Below are 27989 nucleotides of genomic sequence, written 5' to 3'. Positions count from 1 at the left end.
TTTAATTTCAAGTTACAAATAAATAATCTTAGAGATTTAGCCTGTTTTTCAAATAGTGAATTACTCTCACTTCAGATTTTGCAAATGTGTTTTTGATTTGCATATGTGGGTGGAATATTCTGCACAAATACACCTCCAGCTACACTGTGCTCTGAAGCTGTCCCCAGAGACTATTAATGTGGTTGGCCACCTAGTTCTTATAGAAACTGCACCCAGGATTTAATGAAGTTTAGAATTTAAAAATCAAGTAATTATTACCTTTAATAAGCTGTGAATAATCTTGGTTTCATGTATATGCACACACACACATTTAGCTCATCTACTTTTGAATACAAGGTTTTGGACTGAAGTTATCTGCTACATTTCTTGCGGGGAAGGCCCACTAACAGAGACAGAGCTTAAACCTCTGAAATAGAACAATAATTCTGGGCTACATTCCCACGTGGTTTACACTGACGTAATGTTACTGTGAGCAAGGTAAATATGGTAGTGTTCCAGCCCAAGAACACAGCTCACAGTCTCTGCAAGTGCCCAACTGGGTGCTATTTCCCCACTCCACTTGACTGGCACACAAGAACCAGCCTGCCTGACAGTGTTTTCATCCTCCTCCAGGAAAACAAATGCATTGGAAAAGTCATTATTATCTCTTCCAAGTTCCCTTTGGCCATAGACAGGGCTACACAAGGAGGGACATGTAATAGGATTGCTCTTCAATGACTGCTTGGTGTCTCCAGAGTCAGAGCTGTATGGCATCACACATCTTCCTCAAGGTCCTGTATCATGTTACACTCAGACATAGCCATTTTCATTTCATGGGATTTTTTCTAGCATGTATCCACCATACAGAATATTCTCCCTTCCTTCCTTGTCTTTAATGTTTCCTCAGGAACCAAACTTAGTAGTAGCAAATAGATTACAAGGAAACACACGAGATATACCAACGATTATTTATGAAGTACCTGACAGTGATATTGTCAGGTCTTTCTCCCCGGTGTATGTTGTCTGCAAAATGCAGATTTTCTACCTCAGACGGGTTTGGTTTAGGGGGTTTTGTCCAAATTATGCAGGCCACTGTTAAGATTTTGCAAATTCACAAATAGAATGATAGTATCATTTAGCTTGGAAAAGACCTTTAAGATCATTGAGTCCAACCAATATTACAGGTATTACCAGAAAGTATAATTAACACTATGGCATCTGAACAAAACATTCATAATTTTTCCAAGCATGCAAAAATAGTCACACTTACTTAGTTCTTACCTGATGGGTACCACTGATCCCAGGAGTCAGCTGACAATTGTATAGGATTTTTCACATGACTACACACATCAGAAAGCCACTAGAAATATTGCAAACTGTGCCTGTTCATATTTTTGCCATGTTCATTGGCTTTCTCACAGCACCATCTGATGCAATGTCAACTTCTGAATTACACCAGGCAAAACTAAGAGACACAGGTAAAATGGCACAGTACTTTGAAAGGATCAGGGGGAACCTTTGCAATTCTAATTATTTACATAACTGTAATCACTAAGCTACAAAATTCCTATCCTCACACACCCATTAAAAAATGAATTATTTTGGCCCATTTTTCTTGACAATTTGTTGTCGTACTTTAAAAAGTCTAAAGGTATGTGTTCTTTCAGCAATTAGAGTACTCTGTTAATAGTGTTTTAGGATGCTGCAAGCTCTGTAGCACGACCTTAAACTCTTTGTATAAACAGAAAGCAACAGTTGGAGTCAGTGGGCATTTTGATGAGCAAGTATTGAAGAACCCTTTTAATCAGCTTGAAGGGCAAGGAACAACAGGGCAACGTGTCTGAGTGGGAAGCTGTTTTGGCATTATGGTCAGCAGCCAGAGCAGGCTGGATAGGAGAGCATGTTTGAATCAGCCCTCAGTACCGCATGTAGAACAGCACTCTAACTGCACTGTTGTGCTGCAGGAGAATGGAAACTCAGATTAACCAAAGGCAGGGAGAGAAAGGGGAACTTCTTCTATAAATGCAGAATTTTATCCCTTATTGTAAGATAAACCCATTCAATCACCTATGCTGTTTATTTTATTACTGATAAACACTCCACAGTTATACAGTCAAAACAATGTTTTGCCCAAGAAGAACAAATGCAAAACAGTTGTAAAGAATGAAAATAAAGCATTGCCAAATTGTATGCAAACTATTTCAGATTTGTTCCTGTTTGGTTTTCCATGAAGAATTACACATTGCATTATGTATGTTAATACAATGCATTTTCATTAAATACAAAATAATAATGTGACAGAGTAAGGAGCAAACAGAGTTGGACACTTAACCTGAGGAATGGGCTCAAAAAGTTTCTATCAATTTTATTCATACATTTCCCACCCTGTTCAATTTTAGACTAGTTGGAGTTCTCCCTGCCTCTTTCTACTTTTTCTGTAGAAGGTGGTGCTAATGACTTACAGCTTTTGCAGACAAAGGTTGTTGAAATTGGGTTGCCTGAAAAGGCAGGGTGGTCAAGTCTTCTCCAAAGTCATGCCTTTTGACCATTTGCATATTTTTTTAAATAGAGAACTTGATCTCTACTAGGTACCCCAACAACTCTCATTTGTCTCCTTCAAGAATGTCTCAATTAGTTCAGTATGAATTATTGTTCTTGTATGTTTATAGTTTACATGACTTTCATAAGTCCCATATCCCTAATTACTCTGCTAATTAGAGGAGAGTCCCATGCTTGTCTTAGTTGCGCCTGCCTCTGGAATTTCTGTGGAGAGCAAATTTAAAAAGCATTTTATTCTGGCCGTATATAGCCTGGATACTAAGCTTTAACCAACATAATAGCATCTGCTTTCTTCCCAGTAGTTACATTTATTCTGCAATAGATACAAAAGTTTTCTCTGGATACATCAGTAGAAAGTGGAAGCAGAGATACAACGAACTTCAGTAGCCTGCCTAGATTTTTTGCGAGAGATATTAACTAAACTCGAGTTTTTAATACATCCTGCTTTTGGTAGTCCTTCTAAATTCATGGCAATGAGATGATCTGAGGGTTGTGCATAGTTTCAAAGACTATATCTGAACCGTGTTTTCAGGAATGATCTGAAACCTCATGTCCAGCAGCACACACAATCCTCTTCCCCCATGTCCTGGTCCCTAAGGCATGGCAGCCAGGGAGGGGGAAGCCCAGGCAGGCAGGTGGGACAGAGCTGCTACCTCCCTGCTCAGGGGAGCCTTGCACCAGGACTGCAGAGCACACCGTGTAATGTGCCAGCCCTCTGCTTAAGCACAACCAAGGACTGTAGCTCAAAATGGAACAAAAATTCATGTAAAAAGAGAAGAGGTCCTGAAAGTATCCACCTTCTGAAGGGATTTCTGACTTAGTTTCAGGCTACATGACATACCAGACTAGGCCTTCAGCTATTTACTATCATCCGCTATGAATAAAGCCCCAATGACACGTGTAGTCCTCAATGATTCTTTTCAATGACAGAGGAGCTAAGGTAGTTACTCTCATCAACAACCTGGCTCTGCACCTTATTTATGACTTTGCAGCTTCTTCCTCTTGCAGGGCACGGCTGGGTCCCAGATACTTTTGCTGCTTTATAAGAAAGGAATAACAGTGTCATGGGGCAGAAGAAAACCAGATTTAAAATGCCTTTTCCTCATTAAAATTCTGCAGCAACCACAGGCCATCTGAACAAGGAAATAGGGTTAAGACAGATACTTTAGTCAACAAATAGGCTGTGTTTACATCCTAGAATAATTTTCTGTCCATCAAAATAATGTTGAAAGAAACAGCATTTGTCAGTCCCAAAGACTTTGTGATATTGATGACAGGCTGAAAGCAGCAGGGATTCCCTTTGAATGAAACACAATCTTCCTTGGTACTGCCTTCCAGCTGAACCTTAGGCAACACATCCCAGGCCCAGCTCCAACTGGGTCTGAATTTCAAAGGCAACCTCCTCTGCAGTCCCCTGCCATACTCTGATGTGCCATAAGAAGGAATAGGTATTTTAGACTTTAAGTGAGACAGACCCTCAGTGATCCTAGAAAGCATATATGGTATATTTGCCATGCCTTATTAGGCTTCCAGTTTTCATAATTTCAGAAATTTGCCTTAGAATTTTCTTCCTCTCCTTCAACAGCACTAAGTAGGTCAAAAATTAAGTAAAAGGATCATCAAGTAATTGAACATCTCAGTTGTTGCTGTTGTAAGAATTGCTCTCTCAATTAAAAGCAGATAGAAGTCTTCTCATGGGGTGGTAAGGAGCTCTTCACAAAAGGATATACCTGTTCTTCTCCTGAGACCTCATTCAAAAGGCAAAGCTGAGGAATAACTACAAAGCTCAGGTGAAGGTATTTTCAGATGCTGATATGGCAGCACTGTGAAATGAGGCAGGTTATGAAGACAGGTAGAGGGTGAATTCTTATCCATAAAAGAATAATTTCTGACTTTTAGCGTACAGTCTTTATGTAATATTAAAGAGGGAAAACACATTTCAGACTTTTAGGATATCAGAAGATTGTTGATGGTTAGTGAGGGGAAAAAGATAATTTTAAAGAACAAAGGATCATTTTAGCCTGGATCAGTGCAAATGAGTGCTGCTTCTACTGTTATTATTAAAGCCAAAGTTTCTGCACTATTAGCTGGCTGAATATTTGCTTATTTTGCATTTTTTAACACTACACTCTATACAGTGACACCTACTATGAGGAACTGAAATTTATTACGGTTTGCAGGAGTTTTATGACTTGGAACAGCAAAGTGATTTAAAAGGAGTGAACATTTTAGTAAAGTTTTTTTTTCAACTGTGCTATCCAATTGTTAAATGGAAAAAAACATAGGTAAGAGGATTAGACTAAATTGTGAATAACTGCCAATTTCCTTCTCTTTCTAGAGTAACGCAATGTATCAAAGGTTTAAACCATTTCAGACAAGTTTAAACCTCCTAGTAGTGTAGCATAAAAGAAGGCATTATTCAGCATGTAGTGTTTGCAGATTTGTTAGTTTTTAAAAGAACATAGTGATGCCTGCAGAAATCATACACGTCCACAGAGTCACATTAATGTGAAGAATGTGAAGAGAAATAGGTCAAACTTTGAGGAAGTTTGAATCCGAAGATGACTCAATCCCCAAAATCACAGAATCAATCAGGTTGGAAGAGACCTCTAGGATCATTGAGTCCAACCATTGCCCTGACGCCACCATGTCAACTAGACCATGGCACTAAGTGCCATGTCCAGTCTTTTCTCAAACACATCCAGAGATGGCGACTCCACCACCTCCCTGGGCAGCCCGGTGCAAAGGACCAGGCTGTGATTATAAAGCTAAAACAGGTACTTGAGGCTCCTGAAAGCCATCGTGATCACACTAGACACTGTGGTAACAACCCAGAACAGCATGCAAATGTGGGTAATGTACTTGGATTTCCAAAGACTTTTCCATGAATGCAGAGCCCCTGTACCTAAGGAGCCCAGCCAGACCACTGGAACCAACTTCCCAAGTCCAGACTACAGTGCTGACTGGAGCTGTGCTCCAGCTGTCCCGAGTGCCCACGCCACCGTTGTCCTGCTCTGCTGAAAGGTAGCCGACCACGAGGGCAATGTGAGGGCTGACAGAGTGGCCTCTTGCCATGCTCTGAGCTGAGCAGAGAGACAGGAACAAGGTGCTGAGGGTGACACGGAGAATCCCACGTGAGGAGCCAAATGTCTTCATGGTGACCATGACCCAGCTCTTCAGTTGGGCTGGGAATGCCAGTGGCCAGATCTGCATGCCGCAAGTCAGCTTGGTGAGTGAGCAAACGTAGCTCACATCCACTTGAAAAGTTCCATATAGACATAACCCCCCTGTAAGAAAGGAATGAATAAATAACTCTGGCTGGCTGATCAGAAGTGATGGGATGCCTGCAGCTCCCAAGCCTTGCAGACAAAGACTTGCAGATTCAGATTTTTCTGACAGCTGCATGCAGACAAGCTTGTGCAACTCTGCCTTGGACTGAGGAATGTTGCGAGGCAGTCACGCAAGCCTGGCTTGTGCAGATACCTCGGTCACGGGTCCTTCCCGCGCTATGGAGTGGGAGAGAAAGACAAGATCCCCTGAGGGATGTACAAGAGCTCTGAGCATGTTTTTTGCCCAGAAGCAGTGAAACAATGGGAAGCAGCTATGGGGAGGGCAAGTGCTGGCACGACCTCCCAGCAGTGCAGCCACAGCTGGCGAACGAGCGTGTGAGCACAGCAAAGAAAGATGGGATGTCTGAGGAAACAACAAAGTCCTGCTCAAGTCGCCCAGGCTCTCCCAGTCTCAGAGAAAACTGCATGAAGGGGATCTCCCTCCCTGCCAAATGAGAGACATGCTTCATTGCGTGCAAAGAGGAGTGAGATTCATGTTTAGCCAAACAAAACGAATCACAAGCTATCTCACCACTGAGGCACCTTCACCCACTTTCCATTGCCTTCCCCCAGTAAGCCTCAGGCAATTTTGGCAAGACCTGGCAGAGGTGCCAAAGCCTGGGCAGGTCACACCGCTAATGTCCAAAGCAAGGGAACACAGGGACACCTCTGCCCCCTGTGGCAGCTGGAGCCCCCATGGTTGCACGGGGCCAGCCCCACTGTGTGCCTCTGGGCACCGGCTGGCAGGCAGGGGCTAGTGTCTCTAACAGGGGTGAGCTTTGGGAGGAATATGGGCATATTGTGATATGGTGTGGAGATATGGAGACTCAGGGCAGCGGGGCTTGGAAATTGGGGCAGAAACTGGGCAAACAGCACATAAAGTGCTGAAAGTGAGAGTTTAGAGAGGAGAGAAATCCACGGGGAGCCATAGCTGGTAGTTAGGTTGGCAGCAGTAGCAGAGAGATTAATACCTTCTTATCTCTCACACCTTCAGAAAAAGCACTGAAGCACCCTGAATAATAGAAACAGGCTAGTATAAAGGGGGAATTTTTTTTTTAAAAAAAGTGTAAATTACTAATTACTTGCCTTTGGGTTTTTACCCTGAAGATCTCCTCCTTTCAAAATAAAGTGGAATTTCTGCTTTAATTTCTTAATGTGAGGCTCAGTGTTAAAATACTATTCTCAGACTCTGAGTTACAAACTGGTATAGGTAGGTAGAGAGACAGTTATGAATAGCTACATAGATCGGTATGGTTTCATCTACTATTCTTCCATTACAGTCCAAGAACTTAACATCTGATAAATTCTTTGTCATGTCACACCTAATTAAGAACAAAATACGGTAATTACAGAAGAATGAAAAATTGGTTTCCCACTAGGGTTTTTTTTTTAAAAAAAAAAAAGAGCAAGAGACATTTAGAAAGGTGTCTCCATCCAAGATCAAGCTAAGCCCAAGTCTCAGCAAATCAGTTAGAAGCAAAAATCTTTGTGGATTAGGTTTTGATTTTCGTTGTCTTAAAATTTTTAAAAATGACATGTCAATTCAAGCTGGAAATTTTCACGTAGAGAATATTAGATTTATCAATTTGGTTTTATTTACATTTTTAATAGGAAAAATGAAGTTAAATAATCTTTTGACATTAACTGGTTTGATATCAGTGAATCAACATTTTCAGACAAAAACGCACAGCCAGAAAATTCCTACCTCATCTACTAGATGCCCCAAATCACATCTTTCTCAGACTAAGACTACTTTTTTCTGAAGCAGACAGATGAACCATGCTCTTCTGTGACTCATATTTATCCCAGCATGAATTTACACATTTGTAATGTCAAAAAGAGCAAACTTCAGTATGATTAAAAAGCCCAGCTCAGGCTTTCCTGTAGAAGATATCTAAATAGCATGACAAATTGCAAGATTGCCTTTTAGTCTGCAGGTAAAAATTGATGTAGAGATCAGCAGATGGACTGATAAGCATGAACAATACAACTGTACTCAGCAAGTATTATAACCTTCAAGAACACTTGGCACATCTTACAATATCCATTGCTGTGAGCTGATGCAGCTTAAAAGGTTAACAAATTTATACATGCCTCACATTCTCATTTCTAGCGTGGATCTTTCCAAAGATGTCACATGTACCCATCCTCATTGAAGATTAACTGCACAACTACTTTGAAGTGTTAAGCTGTGTTTGAGTTCTGGGAAAGGAAACCCAGGCCACAATACTTTCAACAAAGCAAAAATAGCTTGGTGCTTCATAGCTCAAGTAGACTGCCTGATTTTCTAGAAACTTTCACAGAAACATCCACCTTCAGCCTGTGACCTGTCATTAAAAGTGTTACATCAACGGAACTTTAATGGAAAAGGTTTATGAGGTAAAAAGACTAAACTTAATTCTGCAGAAGCTGCTTCATTTTAATTATGTATTTCAGGACTGCAACAGCAGAACTATTAGCCCCATCTGTTGTTCCTCTTTATTTCAGTGTTTTACTTTGCATTGTATACATGCTTTCAGTAGAGTAAAAGATAATGCCTTCTAAAAGCTGTTCACCACTTTCAGTAATTGCATAGTTCTATGAACGCACCTTCAAATTCAGATGTTATGTCCATAATGTCATCACATGCTGAAGAGTCCAGTTACTTTGCTAATAACTGTCATGAAATTTACTTCCACAGAGGTATTTTTAATAGTTACCTGGCTAGAAAAGACTGAAATATTTTTGGAGGTAACTGAGTATTTGTTTTCCTCTGGTGGCTGTCCTAACTATTTCCCTACAATGTATTCCTGTTGTGTGTGTGCTCCTTAACAAGAGGCACTGTATTCCTCCAACAATAAAGACAATCCTACAGCTGCTGCTGATTCTGTTACTACCTTTACAGGTGGGTAAGTAGTTGCTGGGGTTTGATTTGTTCCACTAAATTGCTTTTATGTCTTCTAACTGCAGCACACTTAAAGATGCTTTTGCTTTCCTTCTGGTGTTTAGTTGAAGCTGTACTTTTTATTAGACTCATTTGCTGAACCTGTTCTTTGCCTTACTTTGCTCACCTTTGCTTTCCCTTTAGAACTTTTCTTTTTCTGTTCTCTCTGTCTCTCTTAGTGAAGTCCAGCTAGTGACTTGGAAAGTGGGACTGAAACCTAGGAGAAGGGCAGGGGGAGAACCTCTGCCAAGCACTGGACACGCTCCTGTGCTGCTGATGCAGTGGGCAACATTGCCCAGCCCTGGGCTACATGCGGGCAGGCATTGGCAGGGCTGATCACTCACCGCTCCCTGGGGAACAAGGGCCCAAAGTCCTCCACCTCTGGCACCCAGGGGTGGCTGGTGCTGAGGTTAACAAATGGTGAGGGGGGATATCCCAGCTGACTTTGGGCACTGGTCAGAAGTGAATTACTCTTGCTCTCAGGAGGCGAAAGGAGCAGAGAGGGATTCTGAATCACAGGTTTGTCCTTAGGGCAGATTTCATAGAGAGCCTGGCTTGGTAGTCTGCTGAGAATTAAAATTTAGTTCTAAAGCTCTATTTTTTCTCCCTAAACAAATCAAACTTTCCTTAAGGAAATATAAAGGCAAAAATAAAAGATATTTTCTTTTCTGGGAAATATTTCCAAAGGGGGAAAAATGTAGTAACTTCTGAAGCTGGCTTTAAAGTCTGTTTTTCAAACTCTGATTGGTCCATTCATAAATCCTCCCACAAGCCAACTAAAAGTCACATAACTTCACCTAAATAAAATTTACTTTTTATTTTACTTATTTTTTGCCTGTCTTCATCTTCTACCTCATTTCCAAGGAAACGACTAACCTTCCTCCCATCTATCCTTTCAACCTCCAGGCTGAATGTAATTTGGTTCACTTTAGTACTACATATGTTTTAAAACACAGGGGAAACATGTATTTCCAAGGAAAAAGTATGTAGCAAGGTGTCACTAGGAAGACTTGAAAAAAGAATGGGAAAAGTAAGACAAATATAACAAGGGATGTCTCCAAAAACACAGAAAATAGGACATGTAATACAAATCCATACTGGAACAAAATCAAAGTAAATAAAGTCATTTAAATACTAGCAGTACCTTAAATCTCTTCACTTAAAAAATATTTTCTTCACTCCTTTTTCCCTTCTTCTTCTGCTTGAGAACACAATGAAGGACAAACATCACTCACCCTGAGTAGCACCTTACTGCAGAAATAGCCATAATATAGCAATAATACCCACTAATAAGGCGATAGGCCAGTTTCAACAGGGCATAAAAGCCAACTGAAGATTAGCTTAGAGAGGAATCTTACAAAACACGGTAAGTGCCATATTTTCTGCTAGTAGGACCTTCTGTTTGCAAAGAATGTCAGCTCAGAGCCAAATGTTTTATTACACGGGACTGTAGCACCTGCAGACATAACTCAGTGAATCAGTGCCTCTCCTCTCCCTCTAGTTTTCTTGTTAAGATGACTGGGTGGAGTTCTACCTTCTGTGGCATAATACCATTATTTATTCACACTTTTTGGTTATGTTTGCAGCAGTACCTCCTAAATGCTAAGCCCTCTTTAGTTTCAGTTAACACCATCACTTTCCTGAGGGTCTCCCCTGAAGAATCCTTGTGCATAGAAGTAGAAAGTTCAGCTTTGAATCACTGTTCTTCAGAAATCATATATTTTCCTGTGCATGTGACATATCTTGAGGGCGAGACAAAGAAAGAACGAAAGAAAGAAAGAAAGAAAGAAAGAAAGAAAGACAGACTGAAAGAAAGAAAGAAAGAAAGAAAGAAAGAAAGAAAGAAAGAAAGAAAGAAAGAAACTCAATGAAGCTTAGTTTTATATAGCACCTTTCAGGCTAAGTGTACCCACTAGCACCTGACAGCAGTGTGAATTTGTTGCTCCCAGCTGTCCTTACTCAATATTTTAAAGGTACGGGACTTAGCTTCAGGAGAAGGTTTGGTGCTCTGCATCCTGGATGGTCAGAGGCGCTTCCCTCTGACCTTGAGAAATAAAATTTCGACCTAAAATGGAGCTGAACTTCAGAGATATCTGGCTTGTTCTCCAGCATGCTCAGAATTACTTGATGCCCCCTTGAGGAAAACCTTTTCTGAAAGCCTTACCCATGCCTCAATCAGACAGGGCAAGGGTGCTGCTCTTGCTTTTGGGGGTCCTTAAAAAGTTATGACAGAACGTCTAAGGATGTTTTTGCTTCAGTATGTCAAATGCCACAATTAGTGAACTTGGCCTTACAGCAGTAGGCGGTGTGCTCTCACATAAGAAGTAACTGCAGACATGTTATACATTAACTTCCAAAAAAGTAATTAGTGCTATATAATAGCACTATATTATGCTTTCCAGCCTTCTCCAGCTAGATTTGGCAAAATATACAGCCATAAAAACCTGGCTGTATATTTAAGGCAGTCTAATAAATAATTAAAGGAAGTACCCACCTTAATGAATTTTTTAGAACTTTAAATTTAATATTTTATTATGAGAATTTATTGTTCAGTTTTCCAATCAGATTGTCTAAGAGAAAGGCTTATTTTCAGACAACTGATGAGTGGGTTTGCCCCAGTTCCTGCCCTCTATAGCTTTTATGGTGGTCAAAACCCTAGAAGAACTGGAGGGATGGAATCAGCCATAACCTGAAATGATGAGAGGAAAAGGAAGACAGGGAGGTTCAGCATTTGCACAGCTCTTACTCCACTGTGTGACCCATGGTACACAGGGTACACAGGGCAGTGGTAATGGAAAGGCTAAATCCCCTATTACCCTTCTCTCTGCCTCTCTCCTGAGGCAAATCTGCTCCTACAACAGTTTTCATTGCTCTAACAACCATTTTTTTATGTGTTTAAAGCATTCTCTATTTTTACCACTCCAGTTAGTATTTGTAGTACAAGAAAGCTTAACTGAGACCTCTAATACAATTAATTCATAGATACAATTCCAGTGAGCAAGGACTATAATGCAGGACTGACAGGGAGTCCTGTGCGTCTGTGAACGATGAAAGAAGAATGCTACTTGTAATATGTTGACACTGTACAGAATTAGGCTTTGTGTTCCCCAGTCATAAAATGTCTTTTGGGATGAAAGGCAGACATTTTGGGTTAGTTAGATCCTATTTAATTATGTGGCTTCCAATGTAAAAGGGTTTATTGAAAAGATTCAAAAAGGGAGAAGAACGGAAAGGACTGTCACACATATTTTCTGTTTTTTCCAAAGTTTTTCATTATGCAAGTGCTCAGGGATCTCACCAGAGTAGATTCTGATTAAAAACTAGAAGAGCTGCCATATTTTAAATAGTATTAGACAATGTTAGGGACTCCACAGCTTCCTCCGGGAATCTCCATCGCTTGATTATTTTTCTTGCAGTAACTGGATGAAATCCAAAGAAACCATTACACGTTATTTAGGATTTAGCCCATATTTTTATCCTTGTTTTTAAACCTAAAGTTTTCCATGTTGCATTTAATCTCATTATTTTTGTTCTGATTGTTATTTCCTACGTGAGCCACTTTGCCAGCATCCCTAATGGATCCAGTTTAATTGATTTCAGATCATTTATCCAATGTATGATGATTAAACTGTATTTTATTCTCATTCTCCCATGAATTTGCAGTCCCTCCCTGCTTTGTGTCATCTGAATATATGATTGGCATTCTCCATATTTCATCCTTCAGTTCATTCATGGAATCATTCAACACATACAGCACGTGGGATGCCCTGAAGTGAAGAAAAATGGACAATGAGATTCAGACACTCTGGGACAGAATTTGTCAGCAAGATATAAACTGAGAAAGCCAGAAAATTGGTCTGATTTCTGAAGCATTTTCCTGAACCCCTAGGCAAGATTCATTAGGGGTATAACAAGAGCATCATGTTGATTTCTTCTTGTTTATAATCTATTCAGTTTTTATTAGAAGAAGTTACATCCTTGGGAGAAGTTCACATCAGAATCTGGATCCAAACTTAATATTGGGTTGATATAAGATGTTCATATATATAATGTTAATTGGGTCTAATAAAGTAGGACAGATGAAAACAGTGTTAACAATACAGTAAACCAAATAATGCACACAGAGCTTCAGCTACCTGGGTGTAAGCGAAGAACTATCTGAGACTGTAACTTGCCAATACACCTACCAATTTAAAAACTTAAAGAAAAAAAATATTAGAAGTTGAAATAAATAGCTAAATATGTTGATTATTTTTCTCTGTAGATCTATGGTTTCCAGATAAACCATTACATGCAGATGAATGTTAATATTTTTTTAAATACCATCAAATTGTCCAGTGATTGTTATTGTGACAGAAAATCAATCTATCATAAATACTGAACAGTTAAAAATAAAGAATAAAAAGGAAATTTATTCCTTTTTTTGAGCTCATAACTAACATGTTGGAATAAAAACCAAGTACCTCATGCATTTTTTTTTTCATTAAACTCTTCTCTGCTGAGTCACAGGCTCTTAGGGATCAGTACTGTGGCATTTGGTAGCTGTTAGCTATGAGACCTAAGTTTCACTTAACGCAGTGGAGTCTGGATCTAGCACAGTCACCACACATTTGTTAATCACAAGTTCAGATGTGTGCTGTTAGATACAAACATATATGCAACAAGGGAACATAGTTAATCCAAAGCCAAGGAAACATATATTTACTTGTTTTGTACTAGACTTACATTCAGCAAAGCATTAAATTGTATGGATTATGCTATAACTATTGGGCAAGGAAAAGCAGACAATAGGGTGGTGTTTGTTCCCTAAGACTGCTGAAGAAGAGCTCCTCCTTTAGGAGCATATTGCTATTTTCTCCCATCCCAAAGTTATTCAGCTATTCTTTTTCTGTCTATAACCAGAAGATCGAAACTACATCTAGAAAATACTTTATTTCATTAAATTTCTCTAAATCCTGGTAGTATTGTGGTTGACTGTCACTAGTAAGAGGTGAAAAAGCCATGAGGGTGTCTGCATAATCTTTAGAGCAGTCTGTTCGTCCCTCTGGACTGAGTTAATGGCACAGCCCAAGCTTCACCAGATGCAGCTGCAGAGCCTTATCTTAAGAATATATTGGGCTGGTGCAAGGACATGACTGTTTTACAGTCTGAGTTTGCCTTGCTTTAGACACATTTCAAATACTCATGCACAATTTCTGAAAGTTTAAACAGAAAGGCAGCAAAGTTTCAACATAAAATTGCTGAATTCATCACTTACCATCAAGATGAATGAAGACTCACTCTGAGTGTTTTAAGGCACAGGGAGAGGAAGGACTAGAGTCTGCCACAAAATCTATCATGATGGGCACTGTTGCAATAGGAATTTATCTTGTACTGACAATAGCTCTGAATGACAATGAACATAACAAGTAGGGCCAATCAGGCAGTGTTGTCGGGCTTGCAGTCCCAATGGCCCCTCAAATATAGACTAATGACAGTCTGATGTTTATGGCTCATGCTTCAGTGCTGTGTATATGACCCAGCTGCTTTCTGTGTGAGAGCTCTGCAGCAGAAACAATGTGAGCCTCCAAGTGCTCCTGCCTGAATTGTGGATTTATTTGAGGAGCACTAGAAATGAGAGCATAAGTTGAGCTTAGTAAGACCAAAAGTCCCCTCGGCCGACCAGCTCATCTCCAACAGAAACCAGCAGTGGTGGCCTAGGGAAGAATATAAGAGCAGAGCAAGCACATAGTAGTACTTGCCTATGGTGGCCATATAGCTCTTTGTCATACCACCACTGCAGGAGAACACTGCAGTTTCCCCGTATTCTGTTTGGGAAGGAAAATTACCTCCATTATTTTCAGGACCCATATAAATGACAGTCCTTCACTTCCAGGTTCATTCCTATTAGAAATTCCTATTAGAAATTCCCTTGATTCTTTCAACTTTGAATGATCTGTGGCAACTGATAGAAACTTTTATTGACCCAGATGTTTACACAAGAGAGATCTTTCTCAGTGAAATTTTCCAAATGTGGAGGATGATTTCATTCACACATATCTAACTTTTTAAGAACACACTTAGAGGTTTAACTACCATGCCCTGTTTCAAGGCAAATCATCCTGTAGTTTTGAGGCTAGGATGGACATACATTTCTGAAGTAGCCATGCAATGCTTGGCTGCCAAACTGAATTTTTCCATATTTTATATACTGAGCCAATTTAATTTAGATAGGGCAATGTGCTCTCTCTGTATGTATTAATATTTGGATAACATCCTTATAGAAACACAAAGCCCATCTCTCAAGCGCTATCAGAGGATTGGTTCCCACAGTAGGATTTGAATACTGACTGTAGAGTAAACTGCTAGCTATTCCGGAAGTACATTGTCGTACACAAGCTTGTGTATAACTGAGACGAAATCATTCTAGTTTTCTGAATCTTGTTCACATTGAACTATTTTTTAAATCTGACCAGAGTGCTCTAAGTTTCTGAACTTACCTGTGGATTTAAATGGAGCAGTGTGACTCTATCATGGCCTCAAATTTAACCAATTTAGAAAAGATTTTTGATACCTTTCTGCTTCTCTCTCAGACAATCCCCACAAGAGATACTGTGTGATATTTTGCAGTGATTCAGTGAGTCAGTCTCATGTGTTCTTATTCTTTCTTTATTGTAAACCTGGATTATGAATTCAAATGTTTTGAAAAGTGTCTTTTAAAATACAACTCTTAGATAAATAAGTCATCACTGTTTTTGTTTGGTATGAATGCTCGGAGATCCTATACAGATTTGTAGAGAAGTCATTAGTTTGTCAAATGTCTTTGCAGGTTGGAAATACAGACAATTATTAGTACTGTATTCAAAATTCAATTGATTTTATGCATCACTTCAAATTTTCTGCTGCAGGGTATATAAATATCACTTCCATAATGAAAAGGAAGAGAAGATCAGGTGAGTGGTGTTTAGCAGCAAGTAAGGAAGTAACAAAAAACCCAAGTAGCAAGTAAAGAAGCAAGTAAGAAGTGGGTAATAGGTTGTATATCCAAACAGTCTGCATACCCAAACCATCTCATACTATCTTCATCCTGTGAAGCAGAAGTGATACAGAATGAACAGTAGGACTGACAAGCAATTTAGAAGTAATATCTGAATATCTGAAAACTCATCAGGCAAGATTAACAAAAACATTCAGAACATGAAAATTTTTAAATCCTATTGTGTTTGTCACACCAGATCTGTGTGTATATATATATAATATATACATGTAAATAAATATATAAATGTTATGAAAGTAAGTCACAGAAAGGAAAACTGAGGACATACTGAAATTTCTTTTTTACAAATTATTTTTCTATCTAATATTTTAAAAGGGTAACATGTTCCTCTAACAAAGAGATAAAGTCAACAGGTCTAATTTTAATATTACAGAAAAAAATCTTGATAAAATTTAATACTTCATTAATTTGTACTCCAGGATCTTTCCTGGAATGACCCTTTCTGAAATCACACTTGAGATGTGGGATTCACATACAGAAGAATACTAATACAAAAGAATGCTAAAGACGACCATTAGCCAGTACCAAAACATGTGTAATGCATTTTGAGTCCCAGAAGAAAGACTTAAGTGAACAATTTTACTTTATTTCTTTTAAATTTTTCAGCCAGCTGAACTGTAAAATATTATGCTTAACTCTGTGTAAACAGTTGATGAATTAATACACAACACTATGGGATTCATAACCTCATCGAAAGAGATTTTCTGATTAAATGTCAATGTGTTATAATTTGCAACTTTGCATTTTTTACTTTTTACATATGTTTACATACATATGTATGTAATCTATATTCTATAATGTCAAAATAGCAATCACACACAACATCTAAATTTGTTAAAAGTGCTGTGAATTTAAATTCCTATTCAAATAAAAGGCCTCTCAAGAAACCAAACTATATTCCATGCAAATTACTGCAAAAAACAAAATTCCATTTTAAAGTCATCTGCTATTATCATAAGTGTTTATATACATGATAGTTATACTTTACATACCATGATGCAAAAGAAAGGCTTGTATTTTCTGCTAGAAACTCATTCATTCAATGTGTTTGCACTACTGATATATAAAGTGCTCTGTGTGTGTGTGCGCGCGCGTGTGTGCAGGCACGTGCATGTGTAAGTAGCTTGCAGCCTAAACTTTTGCAACAGAAATGACAGAATTTTTTAAGAAGTAACAACATCACAAAAAAGGTGAAAAGGGTCATGAATCTCACTATGGACAAAAAAAAAGGGCAAATTACTGAAAAGTATGCAGCAATATAGATAGTCAGAGCTGTCTCTCAGGAAAGACACCAAAAAGGCAGATTCCTTTTAAGGTGGCCAATATCTGTAATATTTCATTAAAAGAACAGTAGAACAGCTTCTCATGGAAACTGATTGGAAAAGGTCAGTTTCCACCACCTCATCGTTAATAGGAAAAAAGATGTTGATTTACATCCATAGAGCAGTTTGACCCCCTATGATCCATTTCCTCTATCTCTCTAGTGTATGTGCTTCTGGAAAAGAAAAACAAGGAAGGAATCATATGAAAACCCACCTGCCCCATGTGGACATGGGATCTCTCTATGGTAGCTTTGATTTGTTTCTCCTTCTTGAAAACCAGTAAGAATATACAATAAGTAACTAAGCAAAATTAAAAGGGAAGGAGACATCCAGAACATGTCCAGCTGGAGTTCAAGGCAGGCAATCTATTTCTCATTTTTAAAACCTGCTTATATATGCATCTACCCCTGTCTTACCATCCACGAAAGCATGGAGTAACCAGAAATCTTCAAGCAGGAGAAAAACAAAAAAAAAAGGAAGCACAGCAAAGGAATTTACATTTATAGCAGATTCATATTCTCTTTGTGGTGTCACATTCAGACAAGACAGACGGCTCCATCCCTTTAATTTAGCTATGTTGTTTTTTCATTGTAGTTTCCCCTAGACTTACTAAGTTAAAACAAGATGCAATTACATTTTTTACTGGGGGCAAAAATCACTTTGGCTACTATGACAATACTATCCTCAGTTAACCTGTCTTGTTCATAGAAAGGACCTGAAGCCAGGTGGTCAATAGACGGCATAGTGGTACATGGTTATAGCCACTCTGCTGTTTCTTTCCTCTAGTGAATGAAAATTGTTTGAACATTAACAGCTTTATAGGAAAAAAGCGATGGAAGGCAAGGGCATATTAAAAACTGTGTGAAGACAGTTCCATTTTCCTAACATTTATTTTTTATAAGTCTCTACCTTTACCTTCTAATTATCATATTCTCACTTCTAAATGTTTCCGTTCTCATTTGAGGGGCACATATTTAAAAAAAAACAGAACAAAACTCATAGTGATATAATTGCCTGGCAGAAGAACATGAAGAACCTTATACCAGACTATCGTGGGCTTGAAATGTGGACTTTCATGGAAGTGCTGGAACAGCTCGTTTCAGTGATTGCAGGGCTGTAAGAACTTGCACACGTCTCACAGGGAAAATTGCCTTTAATACCAGTCTTTTCTTCTCTTCTCGTGTTTTTCAGGATCACACATTTCAGCATAGCCATGTGTTACTTAACCACAATAAATCCTCTTCACGCAGGAGTTTATATGTTATGGGTACTTCGGACTCCTCAGTCATTCTGAAAGCCAAGACGCCTACACCAAAGATCGAAGAGAAGGGAGCTTTAAATTGTGCTGTACAGCCCAGATCTATCATAAAGCTTTCACAGTCTCCAGGCCATTAATTTGGTGTAGACAAGTGGGATATTAATATACTACACTTGCTCCATTTAACTATAAAACCATTAGCGGAGTCCCAGCGTCCTAACAAGCTAATAAAAAGAAAATGTTTGCAGTCTGTCTGTAAAAGACAAGGTCAGTTGCATCTCCTTTCCTTTCCAGTATTTGCCAGAAGATCATGATATCCAATAAAATCATAATCCTTCACACATATCCACACAAGGATCTTTGAGGAGTTCAGCTATCCAATGTCAAAGCCATGTTGCAGCTGTGCTATATACTTTGTCTGCTGGATTAGGGTAGTTTCAAAGGAGAGAACATTTATACAATTGTTGCTGAACATTTTGTGCATTATTTCTCCCCAATAGCGCAACCTTGCATCATTTGTGGAGACATGAAAGGTGAATAAGATTGTAAAGAAAACTCAAATAATAAAGAACATTCTCAGGATATGAAATATTACTGAAAAAGAAAAGAAAAAACTTTGTTATAATATAAGAACAGGAGGTTGCTTGATAACATTTAAAAGCAGTGACTTGAGGCAGAGTTCAGACTCGGGCAGGAAACTTCCCCATGCCTTGACTCCCAGACCTTTGCAGATCTGCGAAAGATTCAGAAATAGAAGAACATCAACACTTACAAAAATTAAGCTAAACAGGAGGATTATAAACTCCCAAGCTCACAGCATTAGTCATTATGGGTCCTTAGTTAGTTTCCCCATAAGTAGGCTGTCCTTTCATCACGGAGACCATGTTAACCCGCTCTGGAACATCTGATGCTGGCCAGTGTCAGAGATGAGTCAGAACAGCCTGAGGCCTCTGGCATGATCCTGTGTCCCAGTGTCGATGGTGGCTCCCTAACAGACACACTGTTATTGCTCAAAAGCTGTTATGGCCCCTTAATCACTTTGTGCTGGCTGGATCCTGCACAGAGAATCCTCAACCACAAGCAAAGCAGTAATCCAGCTCCTCAGTACCTCTGCTGTGGTGTGAAAGACTTCATATTGAACATAAGGAAGGGAAAAAAAAAAAGAAGAAAGAGGGAAAAGGGAGGAAAACAGAACAAGATGTCAAACTCCAGAAAGGGGAATTGTTAATAAATCAGTTATCCTTTAATTATTTCTTTTTTTTCTTCCTTTCCTCCAGGTGATGAAACCTCATCACCATAACTGCTGTTTTGTGTCTTATGCATTTATTACTCTTTTGATGTTGTGCCCAAGTATATTAGCTCTTTCCAAGCCTTCTAAAGCTTTCGCCTGTGCTTAACTTTATAGTGAATGAAGAGTCATAGTCCCTTCAGTGGTACAGGCCCATGGAAAGTCCACCACAGACCAGGGTGAATCGCAGTTCATATTTTTCATTGTGAAAACACTATTGACATGAATTAAGCATCTTTTTCACTTACAAATCTTGCATAGTCACTTTGGTTTATATTCATTATTTCTTATTTTTTTACAAATATACAGTGAAGGCAAATTTTAGGCTGTGATTTGTTCTTAAAGCACTCACAGTGGCTATTTGCTATTCATAATTAAAGAGTGATAACTAGTTACCCAAATGGCATGGCAGTGATCGACTCTCTGTACTCGGCACTAGTGAGGCCGCACCTTGAATACTGTGTCCAGTTCTGGGCCACGCACTTCAAGAAAGATGTTGAGGTGTTGGAGGGAGTCCAGAGGAGGGCGACCAAGCTGGTGAAGGGTCTGGAGGGTCTGACCTACGAGGACCGGCTGAGGGAGCTGGGGTTGTTTAGCCTGGAGAAGAGGAGGCTCAGAGGTGACCTTATTGCAGTCTACAACTACCTGAAGAGAGGTTGTACTGAAGTGCGAGTCGGCCTCTTCTCCCAGGCATCTAGCGATAGGACAAGAGGACATAGCCTCAGGCTTTGCCAGGGGAGGTTCAGGTTGGACATTAGGAAGAATTTCTTCTCAGAAAGCATTATTAGACATTGGAATGGGCTGCCCAGGGAGGTGGTGGAGTCACCATCTCTGGATGTGTTTAAAAAAAGTCTAGTTGACATGGTCGTGTCAGGGCAATGGTTGGACTCAATGATCCCAGAGGTCTCTTCCAACCTGGTTGATTCTGTGATTCTGTGATTCTGTGATTATTTCTGCTTCCAGCTTGGAGGACTGAATTATAATAACTGGAGGCAAATACTTTTTTGGATCCAAATAATTTTCATACAAGCATGCTTACCGGTACAATGACTATTTTGTGGTAATAATAAAATGAGTGTTTTGTAGCTTAACCACGAGTGCACCTCACGACGTTATTCATGTCAGTACGCACAGCCTGTTTGCTCACAGTAAGATTTCCTGTGACTGTAACGCTTCTGCAAAAAGAAGCAGTAAACATTGGAGAACCAACTTTTTGTGGCTTACTGGCAAAATATTTGTTCTCGCTGGGCAAACAGTGCTGCATCATTTGCACAAGAGAAGCTGGGAGCGAAGAGCAGGTTTCCTTTCAGGAGGGCAGGCAGAGGCCTCCGCCACCCCTTCCCCAGCCCTGGAACAGGGTCTACCGCTGCGTTGGTTGTGCACAGGGACTGGGATGGGGAGCAGTGGGTGACAACATCTTGGGAATAACCCCAAACAACATTCCCCCCTCCTCCCTGGCCAGGCACAGCTTGTGGATTTGCCAGACCTACCCCCAGGACTCCTGGCAGAATTTCTAACACCGGAGCCAATTTGATGGAGCCATAGGACCATAAACACAGTTACAACACAGTCAGTCTGTGTGAGCCCTTCATATATGATTACTGCATTTTTTTCAATGGTGTCAGGGCACTTACTGGCCTCACTGGCCCTCACAGCCTCTCCTCACCTGCCCACAGCCCAGGACCCCACCTCAGCCCCCCAGGGCCGTCAGTCCCTGCCTCAGTGATGCCATAGCATGGCTGGTCTTGAGCTTCCCACAGCCCTGCCTTGCCTGGTCATGGGCCCCACTGAGTCAGGCCCACCTGCGGGCCCCTGTCCTGGTCTGTCCCAGCCCACAGGGAGGGGTCTGGCACCCAGGGCTGGGGATGCCCCTGCTGCGTCCTGGCTGCCCTGCTCCTGGCTAGGTGGTGGGACAGGCCCAGGCTCCATCACTGTGGTCCCACGGAGCCACCGGCCTCCGTAGCACCATGACAAGTGGGGATATTAATGGTGTGAATTCAGTCACTTGGTGTAAGGCCACAGAAAAAGAGTCATCTGGGAATAGAGCTGAGCTTTTGCCAGTATTCTGTCCCCTATTTAAACGACAATCTTAAAGGTCAAGCTTGACAGAAGAAAATAAGAGAATTAAAATCAAAGAAATGGGAACGAACTAATATGTACACTGATATCATGAGTGCTGGGAAACACTTGCAGGATCCCAGAGTAAGGTAGTGCCAATGCCACCAAGTTGGTGACTTCCAGCAGCATAGGGGGATCTGGCAGATCCCCTTCCCCTCCTGCCTCCCTCGTACTGCTGCCCTCTGAACTGGTCGGTGGGCTGCCCACAGCCATCCACATCTGAACAGACAAATGATTCAGAAGCATGTAACCAGAAGGCAAATTTCACTGCTTCAAGTGAACAGGTGTTTCTCTGTGTCTCCTCCTGTCTTCCCCTCCCCTCTGTGGAAAGCAATTCAGTGGGAAAATAACAGTCTTCCTTTCACAGTCTCCCTTAAGAACAGAAAAATTGAAGTATTTCTAACTTCTGCCTGAGACAGATGTGGAGAGAAGAAAAACACCTCTAGAAATGGGAGATGAAGCAAATACTCTGTACCCACATGCATGACAAATGACCACAAATCTCATGTGAGACTCAAACTGATTCTGGGATAGCTTGTCAGTGACTTGTGGGTGGATGGAGGAAGAACAATCGCATTATTTCTTTACAATTCATATTGAACCTGCAAAAAGTACACTCTTGCATTGTGCTTTTCTGAACAAAGCAGGGCATTAAGGCAGTAGCTATGTCATGGTTTAACCCCAGCCAGCAACTAAGCCCCACACAGCTGCTCACTCACTCCCCCGGGTTGGGATGGGGGAGAGAATCGGAAGGGTAAAAGTGAGAGAACTCATGGGTTGAGATAAAGACAGTTTAACAAGTAAAGCAAAAGCCACACGCACAAGCAAAGCAAAACAAGGAATTCATTCACCACTTCCCATCGGCAGGCAGGTGTTCAGCCATCTCCAGGAAAGCAGGGCTCCATCACACGTAACGGTTACTTGGGAAGACAAACGCCATCACTCCAAACATCCCCCACTTCATCCTTCTTCCACCAGCTTTATATGCTGAGCATGATGTCATACAGTGTGGAATATCCCTTTGGTCAGTTGGGGTCAGCTGTCCCAGTTGTGTCCCCTCCCAACTGCTTGTGCACCCCGACTACTTGGCAGAACAGTGTGAGAAGCAGAAAAGGCCTTGACTGTGTGTAAGCCCTGCTCAGCAATAATGAAATCATCTCTGCGTTATCAACACTGTTTTCAGCACAAATCCAAACCATACCCCATACTAGCTACTGTGAAGAAAGTTAACTCTATCGCAGCCAAAATCAGCACATTCTAAAAAATAGTATGAGAACAAGAAAGTCTCCTCACAAATCAATCCTTAAACTAGTTGCTCCCACACTTGAAATGGCAGCTTCTGGCAATGACTAATACATATATATATTCTAAGGACACTTATAAAATATGACATCTATCCTGTCCTGACATTTAGAAGCAGGTGCTTAAACAGCTCACAACAGGGAAACTTCCAGTGCTGTGTGAATCATTAACTTCCTCAGGAAACCCTGTATGATAAAGACCATTCAGGATCTCCTTATTTTATTACCACAGAAACTTCTGCAAAAGAATTATTAGGAACTCAATACCCTGTTCTTAATACTTTACGTACATCAGACCACTGTCTCTCATACGAAGCAACGCAGATAAGATCCCCTTCCATCTTTTTACTTCTGCTATGTGCACTTATTAGCCCTCAGACTATGATATGTCATGTTTAGCCTACTGTGTAATTGTGAAGGGGGTGATGTTTCATTGCAGATACACTCCTGTGGTTTTCCTGAGCTGTTAAGAAAAAGCCTGGTAGAACCAAAAAATATGATCCAGGCTGACCTGGAGTTGTGCCTCACCACATTGAAAAAAAATGCTGATACACTTTTTTTGAGGAACACCTCTTTATGCAATGGCCTGTTCCAAAAGCTGGTTTATACTCACCCCTGTACATCTACTCCCCTTAAGAGAAAAATATGGTTCATTTTCAGTTTTACTTGCCTTAATTTAATTTTCTTTTTAAGAAAGATAATGGGCAAAAGGCATTACTTAGGATGGAATTGAAGAAAAGATACCACAGTAGATCAGACCACGTCACAGAGAGTGGTCTGATCCTCATTTCATGAGAGACACTACATTGGGAGAGAAAAGTGCCCAAGAGCAAGATAAATTCCATTAACAATAGTTAATAAAAAAAAAGTTAATAGTCCAGATGGTGAGATGAACTACTGTTCAAAGATACGAGAAGTGTAGCAACAAGAGTCCACATGAAATATTTCCCCCCTCAGCTCCTTGAAACTCAACTATCTTCTAACATGTAAAAATGATACACACTCTTTGAAGATAACATGCCTGCCAACTACGAAAGGAATTTGAGTGGTCTAATCACAAAATTTGCAGTTATTTGATTATTTCTCTGAAACCAATAAAGCATGCTTTGATTAACCATGTTTGAGGATAGATCAAAAATTTCTAGGAGATTTTTGACAGAATTATCCAATTCAATTATGCCATAGACAGGGATAAAACTGAACCAATGTCAGACCTAAAGAGAATTATTCTGAGTTATACTTAACCGAAAAATGAAGCTTGGAATGAAAATGTACAACTATGATGCTATAATAGGGTGTTAAATGCTGCTTAATTACTGCCTTTTTAATTATACTATATAGCAACATAACATCAGACTCTGTACATGTGTTGTAATAATCATTTTATCACTTGGCAGCCATATAGATCAATGAACTTTTCAGTGTGCTATATGCCTGTCTATCATATAAGGAAAAAAAGAAGAGTCATGAAGAAAGAGGGAACACAGCGAGATGATAGGTGAGGGGAGCTGCTCTGTCTTTCTGATGGGAAAGCTGGTGCATGGGTGGCAGTAGGCCCCTTCAGGCTCAAGTCAACTTCTCCACAGTCATCAACACACACATCATATAATGGACACTGCAGAGAAGCAGGCACAAGAATTGTTTCAGGTGTTCTTTTTCAGTTCAGATTTCAGACCCATAACACCTTATTTTTGTCTTTACAGTGCTACATGCTAGATCCATAGCATTTAGTAGCACAGCCCCATTGATTGCATTGTACTTTTGCCTCAGCCTAAATGATCACTCCTTCTCCTTTGTTTAGCATTAATATTATTTTACTTTTTTCTATGTAGAAGGAGGAATATGACTGGGTATGCACCTTAGTATATCTTCTATGCTGTTCAGGTGCTATACTGCTCTCATCAATAGAGTACTTGAACTTGTTCCAGAACTGCTCCCTGCCCTTCTTCTGAGTCACTCAATAGTCATTAATGTTTAATGGCTAGAGGAATGGGTGAGAGAGAAAAGACAGAGAAGCATACGCAGTGGATTTTACTCTGCAGAGAAACCTGGTGACCCTTACTGTGTCTCTGTTTTTTTTCACAGTGCAACCAGGAAGCCCGCTAAATCCTGCTTAATGCAAGTGATGATGACTTCGGATAAAGCAAAACAAAACCAAAAAATGATACAGAATTCCCTAATGGTATTTGCTCCTGAACATATCATCTTTTAGGCACTAAAGTTTTCTCTAAAGAAGGTTAAACTTATGATGAGTTCCTTTTCAACACAATGATACAGTACAACAGTCCAAATTTTAGGCAAATATATTTTATTAGGCTTCCCCCAGCATGGCCAGAATAGCATGCCTTCAGGACTTTCATACTGACTTTCAGGTTGCCCTTGCCTGCTCGGGAAACCTTTAAATTTTAAAGGAAAAAAATCATTTGTACATTCTGCAAGATGAGGAAAGAAATCCTACTTGGTGTGATTTGCTATAATGATAAATTTATCAGAAGCTGTTCATTTTATCTGCTGCAGAACTGCTCTTTGATGCCGTTAATCTGCAGTAATGATTACAGGAAAGTAATTCAAAGCTGTTCAAAGGGAAAGGTGACATGAAGCTTTCCATCTCTTTTCTGAATGCTGCCTCAGATTCTTCAATAAATTACAGACTTAGAGAGAGAAAAAATGGGCTATATGCAGTTGAATATTTTGGGGAATCTGGAAACATGGAGCAATAAGAGCAATACTTGGACTACATTTGCAACAAAATATGTGTTGCAGATTTAACGCAGACCTTTTACAGTGAAAGGCACTAGAGTAAAAAGTTTTGGGGATGTTCGATATCATATGTTTTCCATTAACTGTCAGTGAAGATGAACCACAAATTAACAGTAAATTAATGCTTCGTAATATTTCAGGTGAAGTTGACTCATAGTACCTTTTTGCATGGCCTTTTCAAAATAAGAAGACATTCTGTGAATGATTGTAAGAGACCTCTGGAGCTCATCTAGTCATATCTTTGAACAGGATTTCTAGTCTGTCAAGAGACCACGTCACATTGGCTTTGCCTAGCTGCATATGAAAACACCCATGGATGGAGAGTCTACAACTTCCTTGGTGACCTGACCCAAAGCTATACTTCATATTTACAAGAATGTTTTTCCTTCTTTCCAGACTGAGTCTTCCAAGCTGCAACCTGTGATCATTGCCTTTTGCTTTACTGTTTCTCCTTGTTTTACCAAATAACTTTTCAAGTTATTAGAAATCAATGCAATATTGCTCCCTGCCTCCCATCTCCACCTTGTTGAGGATGACTCCTAAACTGTGCAGGATCATAGGATTACTCACAAGGTTATCAGACACTCAATAAGCCACCATTTTATGGTCTACTTCAGGTGCAGTATTCTTGAAGGACACATGATATCACCACTGTGAAATTTTGGATTGGAGTAAATGTTGCACCTATGTGAAGACCCTTTTGCACAGCTTTAACAGAGTCAAAAAGCCAGCTATTGTGCTTACACAGGTATATGAGAAGTCTTGAAGGTCTGTCCTGAGATACTGCAGTGCCCTGTCTATACCCACACCACCACCCCTTAAAACAGCTCTAGGAGGACCTGCTCATGTCCATGCTCCATCTAGTACCGAGGGATGACATGATCCCACAGGCCACCCCAGTCATGACCCAGCAAGGCTATAGAGAAACTCACACTCCACCAGGCTCCCAGCACTACACCCCACAGCAATGGTCATGCTTGCCTCATCATCTGGTCCTGAACATCCATGATTATCTCATGGCCTGAGTATATGCTGACCAGCTACAGGTAGGACCTGCAGGAAGGAGACTCAGCAGAGGTGTACACATATCCTGAAAGCCCCAAGCCCAGTATGAAGCCTGGCAGTGACACTTACACTGATACTGGCACTACCTGAAGTTATGTTTCCTGCTGTCACACCTCAGATATCACTGTGCCCTGCCATCCGCCCAGCTCCACAGTGAGCTCCAGCCATGCTCACTGACAACAGCAGCCAGCCCTCCAGCTTACACCATTTCTGATCCTTGGCTAACAGCTCGTATTGCTTGTGTTTCCTGCTTGGCAGGGCAGGCCTGCAGTTGCATGGAAAGCTGAAGGGTAGGAAATGGTTGTACTTACCCACATCAAGTCCTCAGTCTGCTCTGTTTTTCTATGGGGGTTAAGAGGATGGGAAGAAGAAATGAAGGGTCTAGCCCCCGTGGACAAGACATATCATTAAGTGAAGGAAATTTGATTCTCTTTTTAACGTAGTTCAGCCCTAAACTCCTCTGGTCTTTTCCCCAGGAAAGGCCACATGAAGGGTCCTTTCCACAACCACAGCAAGGACAGTACTATCACAGCCTGATGGCCACAGTTCTAGAAAAACACCAACGCCCTTTGCGTGGAATTTATTTTCTGGGCCACTGTAGCATGCTCTTCAACAGTCATTTAAGCCCTGGATGAAGAGCAGATCAAAACTGGCTGCTCACTGAGCCAAGAACATCAATAAAACCACCCATTGCAGCTGTGTTTCTTAAAATGAAATCTCAGACTAGCATTTTTCTGTGGCATCTGTACCTGGTCCTGTGAAAGCAGAACTTCACAATGCTCATTAGATTGTGATTTGGGTCAACTAGGAAATCAGAATTTATCTTTCAGTTGCTCATTACACTGTCTTATTCCTAAAAAACTAGAGAAAGCCATGTTGTACAATTAATGTTTGAATTCACATAAATGATAGAGACTGTAGGAGTGATCTCAACTTTTTTCTAACATCTTCCCTCTGCATCCTGATCCTGTACCTGAAGACTAAATGTAGGCTGAGAATCATAAAGTCCCAGATAAGGAACTGTAGAGAATAAAAAATGTGGCAATGTCAA

Source organism: Nyctibius grandis, chromosome 1 (genome assembly GCF_013368605.1).
Source record: "Nyctibius grandis isolate bNycGra1 chromosome 1, bNycGra1.pri, whole genome shotgun sequence".
NCBI classification, from domain to species: Eukaryota; Metazoa; Chordata; class Aves; order Nyctibiiformes; family Nyctibiidae; genus Nyctibius; species Nyctibius grandis.
The sequence above is the reverse complement of the archived record's forward strand: the minus strand, read 5'-3'. Positions refer to the sequence as shown.